Source organism: Cornus florida, unplaced genomic scaffold (genome assembly GCF_030987335.1).
Source record: "Cornus florida cultivar Cherokee Brave unplaced genomic scaffold, ASM3098733v1 CherokeeBrave_3.0.0_Hap2_Chr02, whole genome shotgun sequence".
Classification (NCBI taxonomy): Eukaryota; Viridiplantae; Streptophyta; class Magnoliopsida; order Cornales; family Cornaceae; genus Cornus; species Cornus florida.
In genome coordinates this window covers 112,907,446-112,930,001 of record NW_026775572.1, presented here as the reverse complement: position 1 = coordinate 112,930,001, position 22,556 = coordinate 112,907,446, and the positions used below count along the sequence as shown (strand labels likewise).

Sequence of the window (22,556 nt, the reverse complement as noted above, 5' to 3'; positions counted from 1 at the left end):
CGACAGCAATTTTATTAGGCTCACACGTTTACTCTGTTGTTCTCGATTCGAATGGGGACTATAAGAATTTTTTAGTTTGCTCTATAAAGTGTTTTTCTTTTCTTTTCTTTCCTGTTTTTTTTCACATTGAAATATTTTGCACCAGAAAGAATGTTTCTTTTTCTTTTTCAAGGACACAGATGAAAGAACAAAATTTACTATCCACATGTTATAATGTAGCCTTAAAAAAAATAAATAAATAGAGGATATATTTCAAATGGTACATTATTTGAGTTACCCTCGGATCCGAGACACGGGTTGATCAGGCCCAGGCCCAAACCCGAGAGAATATTAAACAATTAATATTTAACAAACACAGAATACAAAGAGAATAGTAAGAAATAAATAATAAAGTGGAAACAAATTCTAATTGAAAAATCCTTAAAAAATATAATTGTTAAAATCCAATAATCTAAAACCTCCATTAAGTTAACAACTCGGGAATCCATCTTGTGGACCCCTAATAATATCCCAAACTGAAACTGAAACAACTGAAATAAAATATAAAACCAAACATGGAAAGTAGTTCTACGTTGTCGGAGGAATAAGTGTCTGTATCTGCTCTGCATGACCAAGCTCTAACCCTGGAACTGATAAGCACCTGAAAAATAAGAAAGTGGGTCAGGCCCACATTCAAGTCCTATTCTATTACGATTCATACAAAAACCCGATACGCAGATACATCCTAGATAGCTCAACAATATCTAGAGTAGTCTATATATGTATAATTACACACTATAGGATGTTCACTAGTCCAATAGGCCTATCTCAGCCTGAGTAGAGATATCATGCAAATCGCACATAATGTGGTCATGTGTACCTAGACCTACCAGGGAACAACACCTCTGTCCAGTTCTCCATTCTAAGCGATATACGTACCTAACTATATCATAAATATATAAAGTCTGTGTCCTCCTAATACAAAATATCATCCATCTGGTATAGTGGCCTGATATATGTATAACAATCCATCCCGAAAACCAAATTATGTCATTCAATTATTTATTGACCTGACACTAATATGAGTTGGAATTAACCTTTATGGTTAATCCATACCTCAGTCCAGATTAAGTAAAACTTAGTGTTTGAACTAATCCATACCTAGTATGCCACCGTCCCATAGCCGTGCATACAATCTGTGATACCCCTCGGATCCGAGATACGGGTTGATCAGGCCCAGGCCTAAACCCGAGGGATATCAAACAATTAATATATAACCGAATACAGAATACAAGATAAAATAAGAAATAAAAATAATAAGCTGAAAGAATGCTAATTGAAAATCTTTAAAATAATATAATTATTGAAATCTGTTAAATCCAAACTCCATAGGTTTACAACTTAGGAATCCATCCATTGGACCCCTTATTAAAGATTCTCAAACCGAAACTGAAATAATAGAAATAAAGTCTAAAGCTAACATAAAGAAGATTCCTACATAGTCAGAGGAATGAATATCTGTATCTGTTCTACATGTCCAAGCTCTAACCCTGGAACTGATGAACACCTGAAAAATAAAGAAGTGGGTCAGGCCCACATGCAAGTCCTGATCTACTACAATCTAAACAGTAATCCGATACGCAGATACATCCTAGGAAGACTCAACAATATCTAGAGTAGTCCATATAAGTATATAATACACACTATAGGACGCTCGCTAGTCCAGTAGGTCTGTCTCAGCCTAAATAGAAGGCAACATGCGAATACGCACCCTGAGGTGGGCATGAGTACCTAGACCTACCAGGGAACAACATCTATGTCCAGTTATCCATCCTAGGCGATATATGCGCCCTAACCATGGTCATGAGACTCAAGCTCATACCATGGCACCATATAATATATATATAAAGTTCATACTCCTCCTAATACAAAATACCATCCATCTATGTAGTGGTCTGATATATGTATAACAAATCCATCCTGAAACCATAGTGGATCATTCAATTCACAATTGATATGACACACATAGGTGATGGACTTAACCTTTGTGATTAACCCATAACTCAATCCAAGTTAGGTAGAACATAGTGTTTGAACTAGTCCATCCCCAGTATGTCACCGTCCCATACCGGTGTATACAATCCTCTAGATAGCATAGTTAATAAAACGACACTATATATATCCAACAACCATCCTTCAAAACATGCATCAATATAAATTAACACATATATATCAATATTAGGTAGTCATTATAGAGCCTAAAAATCCAATTCCAATAATGTAAACAGCTAAAACAAGTATAAGCGTTCACATCCTCCAAATTATCCATAAACTGATGCAGATGTATAGAAAAGTGAAAATTAATTTGATCCAACACAAGCATAGTTAAATTCAAGTAATCCATGTTACTTATAATCCTATCTAAATATGATTAATTAAAATTTAAATCATATATAAACAATCCTCCAAGTTCCAAAGTATAAGCTGATTAACATTCAAAGCTCAACATGTAGGATCTTCCCCTAACTGTACACTATCCATACCTTAATCCATTTATGAATCATTATTTACCTATATTCTTAAAGGTCTAAAACAATAATATACATCATTTAAAATAATTTAAACGAAGTGCTAACACTCTGTATAGTCCAAACAGTGCACAAAAAACCCAAACTGGGCGTTTAAAACCAAAAATCCCAACTGAGCAAGCTAAGTTACAACTGAGTAGGCTAAGTTGCTAACTTAGTCAGCTGAGTTGCTAACTTAGTCGGCTCAGTTCCCAACTGAGGCGGCTAAGTTGACAACTTAGTCGACTCAGTTTCTAACTGAGTCGGCTATGTTGGTGCTGAAGCCGTCTTCTTCGTTTGTTTAGCCTCTGTAAACCCTAAAACTTCATTGTTAAGGCCTCTAAGCTTCCCACTATGTCCCATACGTCCATACTAAATTATTTTAGATGTTTTAATAGGCAAGGATTCAATTTAAACAACAGTTCATGCATAAAGATCAAAGAAATAAAGAAAACACGAATAAGCATATATAATTATGAAACTCTCTGTTTTAGTCCAATTACGCATGCATTACTATTTCATTTTAGCCTTTATTTAATCACTAGAGTCTAGCTAATCATGCACTGAACACAGATTAAAGAGATAGAGAAGAACAAGACTTACCTTAAGTTTCAGATTTGACACTCTAAACTGTCGTCTCCTGAATTTTCCGACGAAGTTTCCGACTGTTGTTCCACCTCCGTCACTCTTGGTTTAGTCTTAGTTGAAGCCCATAACCCTAGCTTCCCTCCTTAATCCCTCTCTGTTTCTCTGCTCTCACAACTCTCTGTATCACTGTATACGGGAATAGAGTTTTATGTATTTTTTTCTCCAACTCTAAACCCACATAAGGTCATATTTATAGGCATAGTAATCCAACCCTAATCCTTGTATAAGTTGAGCCCTAATACAACACTTAGTCGGCCCAAGAATAACCTAAGTTATAACCTATGTCGGCTAATACGTGAATACACAGAAAACACAATCCTAATTTAAACCAATTTAATTAAATAAAACCAATTATCAATTAAGTCAAATAAAACATCATAAAACAATTTAATAAAAGAAAATAAAACACTTTAATCAATTCATTAAAACAAAGTCAAATTTATATAACCATGGAAGAAACACACAATTAAAATAACCAATTAAATAAAATAACACGCAATTAAACAATTAAATAAAGGATTAAACACTTAAATAAATGCCAGGACTATCCTTTTAAAATTAGGGGTATTACACAATCCACCATCTAACATAGTTGACAAAACAGTATAAATATTCATCAACCACATCACAAAATAAGCATAAATACAGTCTAACATGTGTATAACCAAATTAGGCATCTAATATAAGATTTAGAAATCATACTCCAATCCTTTAAATTGATAAAGTAAGACTAAGGAATTAACCCCTCCAAACAGTACCATAACTGATGCAATATACAGCAGATTTAAAACATCATTTAATTCCATCTAAGCATACATATATTTAAACAACTATATGCTTATGACACAACTGAGACATGATTAACAATTCTAATTCATGCAGAGAAACCAAATTGCTAAAACAATAAGCAATTAAAATTTATTTATCCAACCTTCCACATACAAGTTCTTTGTTTAACCTTAGGTTAATTCAATCCTCAATATCTTAATATAACCATGCTTCCCAACATTTTTATAAGTCTCTAACAATTAATTACACCATTCAGTACCATTTAAATAGCCTTAGAAAACCCAGTTCAGCCCAAACAGACCTTAAAAACCTGTTTTAATACGTTTTAAGGAGAGAGCAGGCTCTCAAAACTTGAGAGCTTGCTCCAGAACAAGGAGAGCCAGCTTCCCACCCTTGGGAGACAGATCTAAGATGTTAAGAGCCGGCTCTCAACCCTTGAGCACTGGCTCTTGCTTTGTGGGAGCTGGCTCCCTCCCTTTTTGGAGCCTGCTCTCACACCCTTAAGAGCCGTCGTCCGTTTTTTGTTGTCTACCTCGCCTCCAGCAATCCTTGGAGTCTTTGTATTAATTTTATTACATGTTCTAAGGTCCCATCCTAGTTCCAGATTGATCATAATATAGTATTATACAACCAAGACTTGAATTGAACACAAGTTTTTAAGCAACGACAGCAAGATTTCAGATAGAACTTTTAAGCAAACTCTGAACAAATTAATTCAATGAAATTACATACTGTTTAAACATGCATAAAAGATGTGTTTAAGCTTTAGTTTAATCCCTGGAGCCTAATTAGGCATGCACAGAACATGAGTTAAAGGGAAAGAGTAGAATTGAGACTTGCCTTGAGTTTTAGTTTTGAAACTATAAACCACCGTCTCTGAATTTTTTAACGAAATCCCCGACTGCTGTTCCACCTCTGTTGCTCTTGGTTTCACCTACGAACAACCACCCCTTCCTCCTCCTTGGTCCAACCTTAGTCTAGATCAAACCCTAGCCTTTCTACCTCTATTTTTCTCTCAAAACTCTCTCTTCCTCTCAATATGCTCTGCTCGTGGTTTTAGTCGTAAACCCTAGACATAACCCATATGATAGTATATATACACAGACGTCTCTAAATCCTAGTCCACTTAGAATTAGAGATTACAAACCCTAACCCAATTCTAGTAGGCACAACATGGAACATGAAACCCTAAATAATCCCATTAACTTAATTACATACCTAAACAAGTATAATAATTAAAGACTAGTGCGACCGAGCGTGTGCACAAAATAATACACAACACTATAGGTTTAGAAATAATGTCAAGTGGGCACCATATTTTAAAATTTATAAAACCACTAAACACTTATACTATGGAGTATGAAGTGAGCAGGGATCGTCCTAAGAGATCTAAACAATTATAGGTTTTCCAGAATTGAATTCTACTTTAGTGCTCATGTGATTGTTAAAAATGTTTGGTTTTGTGATTAGACTAATTTTAAGCTAAATGACTGCAATAAAATAAATAGAGTTTAAGAGATTGGAAAGAGACTTAGGGTGTAGGATTCACCACTAAGCACATTCCCTCAATCACTCACTTTCAACTAATTGGGGAAATAATACTATGTAATCTATATGTGGCTAACAATTGTAATGAAAAGTGTAAACCATCAATTTCAAGCATGAATCAACTACTTAATGACAATTAAACTAAGTGTAGTGCAATTCACCAATTCAAAGCATGATTCATCAATTCAAGTTGCAAATTCAACACACATTAATCTAGAAGATATATAATTGTAACAATAAGTATGGATTTCAAACAATTGTATGGATTGTCTACTTACCCAATAATTAAATTGCAATTAACTAATTCATCTTAAATTAAACTAACCAAACTTGAAATTAAACTATTTAAACTAGACATTAACCTAATTTTGTAGTATAACCCATCTAATATAAGCAATTTCCATCAAATTAGAACACAATTACATCAAATTAATACAATGCATAGCCATCACATGATTCAATTCACAAAGAAATCAAGTGTAAAGATCAATTATCATTCAAAAACATATAAGACAATATGAAGTTGACATAGATAATCAAATGAAAGAATTAATTTATATTTCAAGGCTATACAAAAATTACACAAATAAATCCCTAAAAAGTGAAAAGAGAGAAGTGTGGGTTACATGCTTAGGGTTTATCCAACCCTTAGTAGAAGAATCAGCCACTCATGATTGATGGAGTTGAAGATAGAACAAGTTCCATCATCTGCTTCATCTTCTCTAAATTTTTCTTCTTCTCTATACTTTTTCCAAGAACCCTAGCTTTTTTTCTTCGTGTTTTCTAGAGAGAATATTGATACAGAATATAAAACTTCTTAATAAAATAAAAATAAATAAAACTCTCTCCAAACTAATGAAAAACTAACCCTAAAAATAATGGGCTTGTTTCTCTTCAGTAACAAATATTATTAAAGCCCATAAGTTACAAACAAATAAGCCCAAAAGACAAAATCCCGTAATGCTGCCAGGGCTTGGAGGATTGATCTCACAGCCTTGGGGATCGATCCCCCAAGGGCAGTTTTAGTTCTGTGAATAGTGGGGGATCGATCCCCCAGCTTTAGGGATCGATCTCCAGGTTTTGGAAATCTCCTTTAAGCTCCATTTTGGCCCCGGGATAATTAGTTTGCTTCTTTATCTAGAATCATCATCAAAGACCCGAGAAAGGTAGAATTGATCGCTTTTTGAAGAATAAGCACCCTATCTGAGCAATGGGCTGTGACTTATTTTTGTCATTTTCTGAACTTTTTCTGAATGTCTTTGCTTGACTCCAAAAAGGCTTTAGTGAACCAAAATTAGTCCGTTTGAACCTTATTGACTTGAAATTGACAAAAACATAAATTAGAACTAAAACATGAAAATAAGATAGATGCAATGATTAAAATACCCTAGTTTAGGTGCTGAAATGTGCAATATTTAAGCATTTATTACGCCCCCAAACTTAGATATTGCTAGTCCCTAGCAATGAACTACAATATGAAAATGAAACAAACATATATACAACGATGAACTAATAAAGCAAATAAAGATTACACTACTTTCATAGGAATCACGGTTGCATTTAGTATATGCAACAAGCCTTTTAAACCCCCTAGGTTACCCCTAATGGACGAGTGAAGTCTCGTAAGGGTTTCCAGAATTGGTACCCACAAACATCAACAACTCTTTCTTATTTGAAAAGCAACGACACATATCAAACAAGTATTGAAAGTAGACTACTTCAAGTATGCAAATTTCTACCATTTCTAAGCTATTCTCAACATTTCAACATTTGTAAGCAAAAAATGGTCCTCCACACATCAAACAAGTTAATCATGCAAATTGAATCAATTTTATCATTCTTTTTGAGTGAACAGACATCATAATGTGTTGCTATCCTAGCAAATCAAAGTAATGACATAGCCTTACCTTCAAATTAGCATACAGATATAGTACCAGACATCAAGACATTGAATGAACCTTGTTATTCAATCAAACATTTTTTTTTTTTAATTGATTTCATTTTTTTTTTTTTTCAAATATGTATGACCATGTGCAATGTCCAAGTTCCTTAAGCTCTCTAATCATTCCATGTAACAAGTATTGAGCCAACGACTCCCAAACCAGATGGTCGTAGGGCGTTAAGTGTAAAGACACTCCCAATGGCGTAATAACTCGGAATGGCTAGGCTACGAACTCAAACTAATCATATATTTTATATTTTTTCCCTGTCTTCCTTTTTAATCAGTTGACATGTTGAAATAATGCAGTTTTTTTTTTTTTTTTTTTTTCCTCCTCACCTTTGGTGAGTGCTTTTATTTCTTTTATTTGCAATGTTATTTTATCAAGAATGAAAACTTTCAAAGCATACTAGCTCAATTGGGATAAACTAAGACAATAATCAACTAAGCATGTATCCCACAAATTGAATGCTAGTGTGCGCAAGTGCAAATGTAGAATTCTAGAATCAACTCTCAAAACACTTTCAACCAATCAGATGATGTGTACCACAAAAGCAAACATGATATCAAAATTTGAAATTTTCCCCTAAATGGCATCCTAGAACATACAAGAAATATTATACTCTAACAACTTGCCTTTCAAAAGCACTATGCTTTAAAAGTTCAAAATCATTGCCAAAACATCTAAAATTGCATCATACATTTAAAGCGCGACTTAAAATAGATTACCTTACCCCCAAACTTAAATTGTACATTATCCTCAATGTGTAATGAGAACGATGAAAAATGATAGAAAGAGTATACCATGATAGCAAAGATAGGAAGTCCGGCAGGTATCCAGTAGAAAAGAGGTCTCCCCCAAACTTGGATTCAAAAACCTACTGAAAAACCACACTAGCAACCCATATTAAATATCAAGTGGAATAAGAATCATACACTCTACATAATATAAAATATGATGCAAAGATATATAAGATGAAACCCTTGAAACAAAGATGAGAACATGCATGCAGAGGGGCATAATGGTAACATCAATTTTTGATTTTTGATTTGTGATTTTTGATTTATTTTTAGTTTTTTACATTAATTAAAATAAACAAAGAAAAAGAATATGTATGTACAATCTACAAAAATAAAAAATGGGCTAAGTTTAAGGTCTCTAACAAGACAGGATAGGATGCTTATGAAGAATTTTTTTATTTATTTATTTTTATTTATTTTTTATTATTATTGTTTTTTGTTATGTATTTTTTTTATTTAATTTATTATTTAATTTCTTTTATTTTTTTGTATTATGTATTTATTTATTTATTTTTTGTTATTTAATTTTGTTTTTTTTTAATTAATATTATTTATTTATTTTTTGATGTATTTTATTATTATTATTATTATTTATTTATTTTTTTAATTTCTATCTTATTCCTTTTATATATATATATATATACAAGCAAAGGAGAACGGCGAAGAACCCAGCTGCGATCGTCGGAGAGAGAGAAGCCGCGATCGCCGGAGAATAAATCAAAATCGCCGGAATGAAACAGAAAACGCCGGAGAATAGCCCAGCCGAAATCACCGGCGATTCAGAAACGGCCCAGCTCGCCGGAACGAAACGCAACCCAGAGACACGACAGAGAAGACCCAAATCAAAATCTTCGGAATGTATCCAAAGCGAAGCCAAGGCCGAGTCTCAAATCTTGGCCGGAATCGCTGAAGAAACCGGCGATTTACAAAGCAGAAACCGTCGGCGCAGAAAAACTCAGAGCCATGGCGCCGGAATTTGACGCCTTCAATGCCGCGGAAGAGAGGATCGAACAGAGAGGGATGGTCGAAGAACTTGGGAGTTTGGATTTGGGTTAAGAGATTCGAGGGTTGGAGAAGACAGTGAGGAACGGATGAATTGATTGAAAGTGTGGATTTTAGGGTGGGCAGTGAATGGAGGCGAGAGAGAGAGAGAGAGAGAGAGAGAGATGGTAAGGGCAAGGTCAAGGGTTCGATCACCTAAGCAGGGATTGACAAATTTATACAAAAAAAGTTTCCATCACTGTGTACCGCGAGCGTTTTTTTTTTTTTGTTAGTCTCTGCCACAAAAATGGGATCCATCTCCCCACCATTTTGGATCGATAGATTTTTTTTTTTATTATTATTATTATTTTTGATTATTATTTTTAAACAAAACCAAAAATACTATATATACTAAAATAAAATAAAATAAAAATAATAATAATAAATAAAATTGAAATAAAATCACAAAGCAACCTATATGAACTAGTACTATTTTTTTTACTTTTTAAAAATTTTTTTTTTATATTTTTGAATAAAGCAAAACTAACATGAAATATATATAAAAATAATAAAAATAAAAATAAGAATAATAATAACAATAATAATAGAAATAATAATAAAACACCAACCTACACTATCCATCACAACAAATTTTTTATTTATTTTTTTCTTTTTGAATTTAAAAATGCATAAATGTACAAAAGGAAAAAGAAAAAAGAAAATAAAATGAAATAAAATAAAATAAAATAATAATAAAATGGAAATTAAAATGCAACGAAGGAGAAACTCGATACAACTAGTGTTTAACGTCGTTAGAAAGACGTGAGATGCTCTCAATCTTCAAAGTCAATAGGATCTACAAAGAGGGCGGATTCCACATTTTTTTGAAAAGCTTGTCCATCAATGTATGGTTTAAGCCTTTGACCATTATCTTTGAAGGTCCCTTCATATTTTAGATTTTTAAGTTCAACCGTCCCATGAGGTGAGACGGAGATGATTTGATAAGGGCTTTCTCATTTGGTTTGAAGCTTTCCAGGGACAAATTTGAGCCTAGAGTTGAATAACCAAGCCTTTTAACCGGCCTCAAAGGACTTTTTCACAATATGTTTGTCATGAAATGCTTTTATCATTTCCTTGTAGATTTTTGAACTATCATAGACATCGTTTCTCAATTCTTCTAGCTCATTGAGTTGGAGCAAACGGTCCTGTCCAGCCTTATTAAGATCAAAGGTAAGCCTTTTTATTGCCCAAAGTGCTTTATGTTCTAGCTCAACCGGAAGATGACAAGGCTTCCCATAAATAAGTCTATATGGAGACATGCCTATTGGAGTTTTGTAAGCTATCCGGTAAGCCCACAAAGCATCATTCAATTTCCTTGACCAATCTTTTCGGGTCTGATTGACAATTTTCTCAAGAATATGCTTGATTTCCCTATTTAACATCTCGACTTGCCCACTTGTTTTGGGATGGTATGGAGTCGCCACTTTCTGTGTGACAGAGTATTTAAAAAAGAGTTTCTTTAAGAATTGATTGCAGCAATGTTTTCCTCCATCACTTATCATAGCCCTTGGCATACCAAAACGAGGAAAAATATTTGATTTGACGAATGCAATTACCATGGAGTGGTTATTCATTTTGGTAGCACAAGCCTCAACCCATTTTGATACATAATCAACGACAACGAGAATGTATTGGAAGCCATAAGACATTGGGAATGGTCCCATAAAATCTATGTCCCATACATCGAAGATTTTAACTACAAAGACTGAAGTTAAAGGCATCATGTCTCTCTTTGACATTGATCCTAACTTTTGGCACCAAACACACACCTTGTAAAAGTTATAGGCATTTTGGTGGATAGTGGGCAGAAGAGCCCACTTTGAAGAACCCTTAAAGCTGTCTTTTTTCTACTTAAATGCCCACCATAAGCAAGTGTGTGACAAAACACAAGGACGCTCGGAACTTCACTTTCCGGCACACATCTCCTTATGATTTGATCCAGGCAATAACGAAACAGAATGGGATCTTCCCAATAGTATTTTCGGATGTTAGAAAAGAATCGGTCCTTTTCTTGTTTTGACTAAGTAATGGGAAGTTTACCGGTTACAAGATAGTTTACAATGTCGGCGAACCAAGGCAACGTCCCATTTGAGATTTGGAAGAGTTGTTCATCCGAAAATGATTCATGAATTTCAAGATTTGGAGAAGATTCAACCATTAATCTATATAGATGATCGGCAACGACATTGTCGGAGCCCTTTTTGTCCTTGATTTCAAAGTCAAATTCTTGAAGAAGTAGGATCCATCTTATCAAGCGATGTTTGGTTTCCTTTTTCATTAAAAGATGCCTAAGAGCGGCATGATCGGAAAACACAATTACCTTGGATCTTAAGAGATATAACCGAAATTTATTAACGGCATATACTGCGGCAAGTAATTCTTTCTCGGTGGTAGAATAGTTCAATTGAGCACTTGAGAAAGTGTTACTCGCATAGTATATAGCACATGGTAGCTTACCTACCCTTTGCCTCAAAACAGCACCCATTGCGAAGTCGGAAGCATCACACATAATCTCAAATGGTAAGGACCAATTTGGAGGTTGCATGATGGGAGCGGATGATAAAAGAGTGCAAAATTGATGAAAAGCATTTAGGCATGCTTCATCAAAGACAAATGGAGTCTTCTTGGCAAGAAAGTTGCACAAGGGTCTAGCAATTTTGCTAAAGTCTTTGATGAACTGGCGATAAAAACCGGCATGTCCTAGAAAGGAGCGGATTTCTCTCACCGTAGTAGGTGGAGACAATTCGAAAATCAGCTCAAATTTTGCTCTATCTACTTCTATTCCTCTTTTAGAGATGACATGTCCAAGCACGATTCCTTCCTGAACCATGAAATGGCTCTTTTCCCAACTTAACACAAGATTAGTCTCACGACATCTTTGAAGCACTTTTTTGAGATTTTGGAGATATGAATCAAATGAGGACCCAAAAACCGAGAAGTCATTCATGAAGACTTCTAAATACTTCTCCACCATGTCCGAAAAAATTAACATCATACACCTTTGGAAAGTGGCAGGAGCATTGCACAATCCAAAAGGCATTCATCGATAAGCAAATGTACCGAAAGGATATGTGAAGGTCGTCTTTTCTTGATCTAATGGATCTAGGGCCACTTGATTGTGTTGGGAAACGTGAAAGTTTTAAAAACTTTTTGAAGGATTTTGATTCATAGATCTTGATTCATCACATAGAGACAAGTTTTATGCAAAAATAAAATATGATGTATCATTTAAGTAACAGATTGAATACTTACATCAAAGGTCTGAATAAACCTTTAAATCTTTCCTCTAAAGTGAATGTTCTCACTTATTGTAGATCCCTTAGCAAGATGCCTTCTCCTTGGATCTCCATCTTCTTGGTAATTGTTTTGCCTTTAGGAATCACTCATAAACCTCCATGAATGACCTTGGAAAACTAGGCTTGTGGAAGCCTCCATTAGATGAGAACATAAACCCTAATTTTCTAGAGAGAGAAAATATATTTCTTTTTCCTTTTACTAAAAATCACCCCTAAAATATACATAGACCATGTATACTTATAGGCAACATAAAGGCAAAAAAAAGGAAATAACTAATCCTTCTCAATCTCTAATTCACATGTCTCAAATCTAATATAATTCCAATATCAAGTTGGGCTATGAGTGAGAATCCTTTGAGTTTATTATTTTATTGGCTACAATGAATTAATAATTGGTCTGGTCCATGGACCTAATTCAATCAATTCATAAATTAATTTTTACTCCACTAAAAGAAATTAATTGAACTCTAATTAAATAATAAATAACCTCTAAGTCAATATTGCACTTTAACCCCTCTATGCATAATTAGTTATTGGATAAATAAAGCCATCAATCCGACTACTTAATTAATATATTTATTTTGGTACCATTGATTATTTCTGGCTCGATCACAATAAAACATTTGTTTGACAAAAATAACAATTTAAATAAATAAATATATAATAAATCATTTTGTCTAAAAACATACGAAGGCCTTCGAATTTACTTTGTGATCAACCATAATCAATACAAAATAAATACAAATAACAATGATGCAAATCTTGAAAATATAACCCTCTAACTATTAATTACATAACTACCCAAAGTGTCGGTCTAAGGATCCCGAAGAATCCTCCGAACAAATCAAAGTAATTATTAATTAATAAAAGAGTCTATAATTTTCTCATGCTTAAGAATCAAATGCCATGACAGTGATAGAGAACAATCGCATACGATGGCTCTCGCAATATATCTCAACCTAACGCGGATGCAGTTAAAGTCTTAATTAATTATGAGTCCATCCATAATTACCGACTATGAACCATTTATGATTACTCTTTATATTCATGTATTGATCGTCATCACATACATATATAAATATCTCTTATAATCAAGTGGACACTATCAATTCTATAATGAATCGAAACATAATACATTGAATTCACCAATTGTATAAAATATAAATATTTTAGAAACGTTAGGAACTTATGTCACTTTAATCCAAATAGGAATTTGCTATGCCAGGGCATATAAATCCCAACAGATTGTACCCCGAGTAACCATGTAGGAAGCAATAGTATTGTTGCCCGGCCAATCTTTCTAAGATTTGGTCAATAAAAGGCAATGGAAAATGGTCCTTCCTAGTGGCGGAATTCAGTTTTCGGTAATCTATGCAAACACGTCACGAAGTGGCGGTGCGTGTCGAAATGAGATCTCCCTTAGCATTTTCAACAACTGTGATTCCTGACTTTTTAGGAACCACTTTAGTTGGACTAACCCACTTGGAATCAGAGATAGGATATATGATTCCATTTAGAAGTTTCACAACCTCCTTTATGACAACTTCCTTCATATTTGGGTTCAATCTCCTTTGAGCATCCCTAAATGGCCTTTCATTCTCTTCTATGTGTATGCGATGCATACAAATAGAAGGGTCAATGCCTTTTAAGTCAGCCACACTCCATCCAATAGCTTCTTTGTTAGCTTTAAGCACTTTCAAAAGATCATTCTCTTGGTCATTTTCAAGATTTGAAGCAATGATGATTGGAAGAGTCTCTTTTGGACCTAAGAAGGCGTATTTGAGATTTGAGGGAAGAGGCTTAAGCTCAAGAATAGGAGGAGAGATGAGAGAAGGAATTGGTGGAGTACTAAAGAGTGAAGGAAGAGGTTCTTTCTTACTTTTCCAAGGTGGGTAATCCAAAGTGGCCACAGAGTCCATCAAAGCATTCACCTCACTTATGGATCCTTCTGTGTCAAAACCATAATTTTCAAACATTTCACAAAGGCACGCCTCAAGAGGTCCTTAGAGAGAATAGAGGGAAGAGTCTCCTCTATGGTTTCATCCAAGGTATCCACTAGGAAACACTTGTCTTCATCTGTGGGATGTTGACTCGCATTGAAAACATTAAGCTTAACCATATTGCCAAAAGAGATATCCATAATGCCGGATCTACAATTAATGGTGGCATTAGTGGTGGCAAGGAATGGCCTTCCTAGGATGACTGGAATGTGATTTGTAAGATTAGGGACTGGCTCAGTATCAAGTACCACAAAATCAACCGGGAAATAAAATTTATCAACCTTAATCAAGATGTCCTCAACAATTCCCCTCGGTTTCTTAATTGATCTATCGGCTAGTTGGATTACTACCAATGTTGGATTCAAGTCCCCTAATCCTAATTGCAAGTAAATAGAGTATGGAATGAGATTTATACTTGCACCTAAATCAAGGAAAGCTCTACGAATCTCTTGGTTTCCAATAACACAAGAAATAGTCGGAGCACCCGGATCCTTGAACTTAGGAGGAGTGTTAGACAGAATGATGGAACTCACTTGTTCCGTCAAAAGCACTTTCTTAAGGTCCCTTCCCTTGCTCTTCCTCTTTTGAGTGCACAAGTCCTTCAAGAACTTTGTATATGGTGGAATTTGCCTAATTGCATCTAGAAGAGGAAGATTGATTTTTACTTGTTTGAACACTTCCATCATATCATGAATTTTTCCTTCTTGTCTCCCAAATGATGAAGTCTCTCTCAAAGCTTGAGGAAATGGAGCTTCTGGCTCATAAGGCTTCTCGAATTGGGGAGATGATGATGAAGATGATGGAATATCCTTTTTGGAACCACTAGCATCCAAGGGAGTAAGAATATGATTTTGAATGGGATGGATGCAACCACTAGGTTGTGTCAATTCACTATCCTTCTTAGGTACCTCTACCATATTATCCACTTTCCCACCACTCCTCAAGGTAGTAATTGCTTGAACTTGCTAATTTCCAGAAAATTCAGATGAAGGACTTGCTTGCGCCATAAAATGCCCCTTAGGATTGGTTTTAGTTTGACTAGACAATTTACCTTTCTCTCTCACATTTAAAGAATTAGCTAATTGCCCAATTTGACCTTCAAGCTTTGCAATTAATTGAGAGTAAGAATGAAACAATTGATTATCTTTTTGAAGATCACCTAAGGCTTGCAAGACCTTGTCCTCAAAAGCAGGACTCTTAGGAGACGCTTGATTTGGATTAGAGTAAGATTGAGAATTTAATGCTTGAGGATAAGAGTATTGCTTGAGGATGAGAGTATTGATTCACATTGTGAGGATAGAATGAAGGACAGTAACCTTGAGAATTCTGATTTTGATTTTGGAGATGTGGGGGAACATACTTTGCTTGGTAACCTTGAGTTTGAGGAGGGTTTGCACCGTCTCCTTGATTTCTCCATGCAAAGTTTGGATGATTTTTCCACCTCGGATTGTAAATATTGGAATAAGGGTTGTTCCCTTGTTGAATGAAAGCTGCATTTGCTTGTTCTTGAGACTCACTTGGGATGATTTGTTCAAGAGGACAATTTGAAGTATGGTGAGTGTAACTAGAACAAGTCATGCACATTTCATTGGAAGGATGAGAATAAGATTGAATTGCCGGACCTTTATTCAAAAGGAATTTATCAAATCTTTGAGTAAGATTTTTGACCTCGGCGGCAATTTCTATGGAAGAGTCTATTTGATTTAAAGCTTTCTTTCCTCCCATATTTTCTAGGTGACCACCCCTAGAAGATGAATATCTACGCATTGAGTTTTCACTCATTTTTTCGAAAAGAAGCCAAATTTCATCTTCATTTCTTTCTATGTAGCTTCCACCACAAGAAGCATCAACAATGCTCTTATTGGCATCGGATAAGCTTGAAAAGAAACATTGAACTAATTGCCACTAAGGAATGTCATGATGTGGACACTTCTGTAGCAAGTCATTCAAACGTTCCCATGCTTCATGAAGGGGTTCTCATTCTTGTTGTTTAAATTCACGAATGGAAGTTCTCATAGCATCGGTTCGACTTGTGGGATAATACTTCTTTAGGAACTCTTGTTGCAATTATGCCCAAGAGGTGATTGAATTTGGCCGCAAGTTGTTAAACCAATATTTAGCTTTATCCCGAAGAGTGACAGGGAAAAGCTTCATTTTAAGGACTTCTTGATAAGCGCCGAATATTGCATATTCAAGCGCCCTTAGTTGCATTAGTTAAGTCCATTATTTGATTATTTTATATAGATTATCTTCATTGGCATGTTTTTATATATTTTCAGGTTTGTTTCCCAAAAAGGAATAAAAATGATGTTTTAATGAGTTCTAGAATATCAAAGTGTGCAATGCTGAAGTTTACAGCCTGGCAGCAGTGGAGTTTGACTTTGCTCATCAGTTTTGACCCAACAAACTTGAGAACTGGACTTTCATTAAAAAATGGCATACTTAGATCTTTGAATTATATTTCCAAACCATCAAACGGTTCTTTATTTGGAGTTTGGAGCCAAGAGTTATGGCCTTTTAACCAAAGGTGCGTTGAACAGCCTAGCAGCAGTGAAGTTCAACTTTGCTTTTCATTTTAGACCTACCAAACTTAAGAACTGGACTTCCATTGAAACATGACGTACTTAGATATTTGAGTTAGCTTTCCAAATCATCAAACGGTTTGTCATTTGGAGTTTAGAACAGAAAGTTATGGCCTTTTTACCAAAGTAGCTCAGAGTCAAACAAGTAGAAGAATGCAATTTGTTGCATCTTCGAGCGCTCGAAATTCGGGCAGAATCACTTCGAACATCTTCGAGCGCTCGAAGCCTCTTCTTCAAGTGTACGAAGGAACATTTTTGGCCCACTTGTGTCTTGAATCCTCCAACTTCGGATTGCCCTCTTTTATGAGTTGGTTGGAGATGTCTTTTGGGGGGAGTTGAGCCTCATTTTGAGGGGGTTTGGTAGGCTTATTGTCTACAAAAAGAGGGGGGAACCAAGAGATTAGATATTAACATATATCATTTTGCAAGATTTTTGGAGAGAGAACGGAGTGGAGGATATTGTTCTTGTGGCTATAAAGAGGGAGATCGAAAATGGAGGTTGGAGGCAAGCTTCTTCCTTCTTCTAGGGCATCTATGGGTAACTAATTCTTCCTCTAGGGAGGTGATGAAGCCCCTCCCCTTGTAAGCATGTTCTAGTATATTTCTATTTTGGGGATTACAATATATATTCTATGGTCTTTTCATGACCAAGAACACTTCATTGGTTGTAATGGATGTTGATATATATATGAATGATTTTTCTAAGTTGATTATCTTGTTCTAGGTAATGTCTTACATTAATCATATTGCTTATGTTTTCATGGTGACAATGGAAATAAGGTTATGAAATGGTTTAATGGCATGTTGATAGGTGACTTTGATAGATCATTGCTTAGGAAAATCCTTTGATGGTGTATGCTTAATCTCTACCTTCATGTGCTTCATCATTTTTGTCAAGAACTTGATAATCTTTCATCCAAGTAAGTGTGTTTAAGTTGCATCCTAGTTTAAGTAGTTTAAACACATTCACCTTTGGTGGATTATGCTTGTTTAAGGCTTAATGTACTTGTTAATTATATAGCAACTATGTGTCGCTATATAATTCTTGACCAGTATATTTTGTTTATCCCCTAAATTAGTTTTATATCTAGCATGTGTAGAGGGATGGAGGCAAATTCACTTCCCTAGTTATCTTTACTCGTATTTTATCTCACTTTAATTCTCGCAAGCTTTATTTTATGAACCTCACATTTTAGTTTTAGTGACAATCCAACAAATCCTTTATAAACCCCTTTATCATTCTAAAAGATGATCCTAGATACCTAAGTTGCCATAAACTGGCAGTCCCAGTGGTTCGACTTACCCGACCAATAGCCCTATTTTACAGTGATTTGTGTTATTGCAAAACAAGTTGATTTATAATTGGTAATCGATCCGTCGATCAATTTTTAGCACCGTTGCCGGGGACTGCAAACGGTTTAGCAACCGAGGTTCTAGAGTTAACTTTGGTTTGATTGTTAATATTGTGACCTGTGAATATTTCTTATGCGATTTTGACTATCTTTATGTTGTAAGTTGTTTGTGAGATTCTAGGGACTTAATGCTCGCCGAGGGAACGCTAGCAAATTTGTAAGTCTAGAGGACTCCAGGTAAGTTTCTTGACCTTTTAGTTTCGAAATTGTTAATATTGTGCATGTGTTAAATCTAGTATTAGTTAAGTTGTGAAGCCCTTGTCGAGGCTATTTTATTGTATATTTTCAATTGCAACCATCGGTCCTTGTCGTGGCCATTTAATTTCTGTCTTGATAATTGTAGAGAAAGGGAACATCGTATGTGGAGTTGATGATGATAGATTGTTGTGATAAGTGTGTTGTGTGTTGTTGATGTTTGGCCGTAGATCACTCTCTCTACCAACTCTAGAATCGCCAGTTGACATAAATTCACTAGAAAGAACTCTTAGAAGAAACCTTAGGGAATCTACTAGCATAAGAGAAATTGAAACTGAATTTAACGCAATGGCTGATAATATTGGAGATGTCGGAAATGAGGGAATTAATAATGATAGGGCCGAAATTCCAAATGTGGTTCCCATGACTCTTCGGGACCACTTCATCCCTACCACTTATGCTTCTCCCTCTTGCATAGTGATGCCAAACATTGAGGCTGCTCAATATGAAATTAAATCTAGCACCATCCAAATGCTTCCATCTTTTCAGGGCTTTAAGAATGAGGACCCCTATAAGCACCTTGATGAATTCCTTGAAATATGCTCTACCATCAAGCTTAGGGGCTTCCCTGACAATGCTATTCATTTACATGTCTTCCCATTGTCCTTAAAAGAACAGGCAAAGTATTAGTTAAACTCCCCAGCAGCAGGTTCCATTACTACATGGGCCCAATTGCAACAAGAATTCCTAAAAAAGTATTATCCAGTGAGTAAAACCAATTTAATGAGGCGTTCCATTCTTAGCTTTTCTCAAATTGATGGAGAACAAATCCATGAGACTTGGGAAAGGTTACAAGACCTCCTTAGGAAATGTCCGCATCATTTAATTCCAAAATGGCAATTGGTGCAAGCTTTCTATGTTGGGTTAACTAACCCACATAGATTCATGGTTGACTCATCTTGTGGGGGGATGTTCATGTCTAAAAGTCCGGATGAGGCATGGACCCTGCTTGAGAATTTGAGTGAAAATTCTTTACAACATAATTCTCGTAGGGCCCCAACCTCAACCAATACAAAGAACCCCACTCCATGTCAACCGAAGACAATGAGGGAAGAATCATCTCAAGTGGATGCCATAGCTCATAAATTCTATCAATTAATGGCACCACATCTCTCCCCCTCTTTGTCTCAAAATTCAGCTAGCTCGGTGTGTGCATCATGCACTAGTCCATTCCATCTCTCGGAAGATTGTCCCACATTGGAACAATTTCCTAATCCCAATCAAAAGCAAACAAATGCGATGTTCTCAAGGCCCGAGAATAATCCATATTCCAATACTTTTAATCTGGGATGGAGAGATCATCCGAATTTATCGTGGAGGCAACAAGCCCCCACAAAATTCTCAATTCCAAAATTCGGGGCATCAAAATTAGCCCCCTCCTCAATTTCAAAATAGGCAATTTCTAGCCTCTTCAAGTTACCGTCCTCCGTATAATCCAAATGTCTCTAATCAACCACCTGTGTTCCCAAAGGATGAGATTATGCTGCAAATAAACAAATGATGGAATATCTAAATCAGCAAATGATAAAATCCAATAAGCAACTCTTGTCATCTTTGCAGCCCACTCTCCAAATGGTTCATTCCCATACTCAGTTTATTGCTAGACTTGAGAATCAAGTGGGGCAATGTGACGGCCCAAGGTTTTTCAACCCGATTCGTCAGTAATGAACCGAAAGTTGACCCGGTAACGGATCCGAAATGCGGAAGCAAAATATGAAACCAAAGTCTTTAGAGATATAAACCATCTCTAAGACGCCAATGTGACCTTCCATGAAGCTACGAAGCTCAAAGAGGACGAAAGCGGAAACAAAGGTCAAAACGGCCAAAAAATCGTGAACCAAGGGGCGAAATGATTAACTCACCATTAAAAGGAGAGACTTGACTCTAAACAAGTCAAATAAGGTGAAAACAACCTAATCTAATCATTTCACAACATTCCAAGAGGTTCTAAGAACATTGGACGAGAATCCCACGAAATGCCCCTTCTCGGTTTAAACAAAAACTGACATCCTCTCACTAAAACATGAATAACTCCCACTGTGATTGAAGTTTGAATGCATGGTTGCTTTCATTGGAAAGCTGATGAATTTAGGCTCAAGAATCACCCCATTTGGATTAGAAACGAAGAAGTGATGGTCGTTTGAAGTTAGAACAACAGTGTTGAAACTGAACTGAAGCAACTCTCGGGATCAGGCTATTTCGGTCGACCGAAATAACCCAATGGGCGACCGAAATGACTTAAATCTTAGCTAAAAACAAGTTTTTAAGGCTTAGTTGATTCGGTAGACTAAAATGAACCATCGGTCGACCGAAATAAGCCATCGAATGGCCCTGAACAGTGAAAATGGCTACTAGAAATGCATGTTTTGAAGTTCAATCAAAAACCAAAAAGCTTCAGTCGACCAAAATGCCATTTTGGTCGACCGAAATGACTCGAGAAAGTGCAAAAATTTCATGTTATGCACTCAAGGCTGAAAGTCTAATTGGAATCCCCCATGGCATGATCAAATTGTATTATATGCTATTGTGTGATGATGTGAACATGCACGCAAGTGTAATATGACATTTTAGACATGTTACAATGGCCCATGGCCTTATTACAACCCATTCACAAAATTTGACATGCCAAACCTCCAAAATTGACAAAAGTACATTTTCAAAGAAAATGTGGTGTCAAATGAGTACAAGTGTAAAAATAGGCATGCTTGGCCCTTGGCCTCATGTCATACATGTTGGATACAATGAAAAGAGTGTACTTATGTACACTTTACATACATAGAATCAAGGAATACAAGTTTTGTCATTAGAGGCTACAAATCATCCAAGGCAATGAAATCTTCAAGTCTTGAGTCCTGTACCTGAAATATACCCCAGTAACGTAGGGGTGAGCAACATAAAACTACTCGTAGGAGATGAGCATGCATCGACCTAGCATTTTACAATTTTATCACCTTAAGGTGAAACATGTTAAAGGGGCTCATGCCACTTAACGTCTATGTCACAATGAGACTCAGGGAGTATCCTAAACTACTCATGCAATTCAATTGAACAACGGTATACAAGTATACATGCTCAAGTTTACTAAACAGTGTTAAAACATGTTACACGACATACAAGCATACATTTCCAAGTATACTAAACTATATTGAGATAAGTCATGCAATGTCTTAGCATCTCTACACAAGTATGCATTAAACATAAAAAAACTCATAAACAAAGTACACAACACAAGTATACTAAATTAATAGGATTTTGCATACGACAAATATTCATAGCACAAATATACTAAACGAAGTTTAACTCATGAAACAAGTGTACACGTTCAAGTATACTAAACTGGATTCAAATATCCTAAGCAAACATCAATTCTCAAGTTACAAGTAATCCATGATTAACAACTTGAAATTAAATGTAAAAACAAATAGTGGAAAGACTAAGACATGTGGTCGCTAGACCAAGCAAGTATTTTCGGGTAATTACGACCCACAAGGTACTACCTAGTGCACACTTATGACTTAGAAGACTCTTGTCTTCGTACTAGAGCCAAACCCTAGCCATCACATAAAGTATGTCCTCACAAGCTTTCCAAAACCAATAAGTTCAAAACTTATATAAAATCAAATGCAAGTTACCACATTCCATGCACAAGTAAGATTGAATTCACATAACTCATGTCCTAGAATTCAAGTCTAAATGGCA

The 22,556-nt window shown here is 35.6% G+C and overlaps 1 non-coding gene across 1 annotated transcript; it reads left to right on the top strand.

Moving 5' to 3' along the window:
- The first annotated feature begins 16,520 nt into the window (after nucleotides 1-16,520).
- Nucleotides 16,521-16,629, top strand: LOC132297904 (small nucleolar RNA R71). The gene has a single exon (XR_009479448.1). It is a non-coding gene; the product is annotated as a small nucleolar RNA R71 (small nucleolar RNA).
- The last annotated feature ends 5,927 nt before the right edge of the window (nucleotides 16,630-22,556 follow it).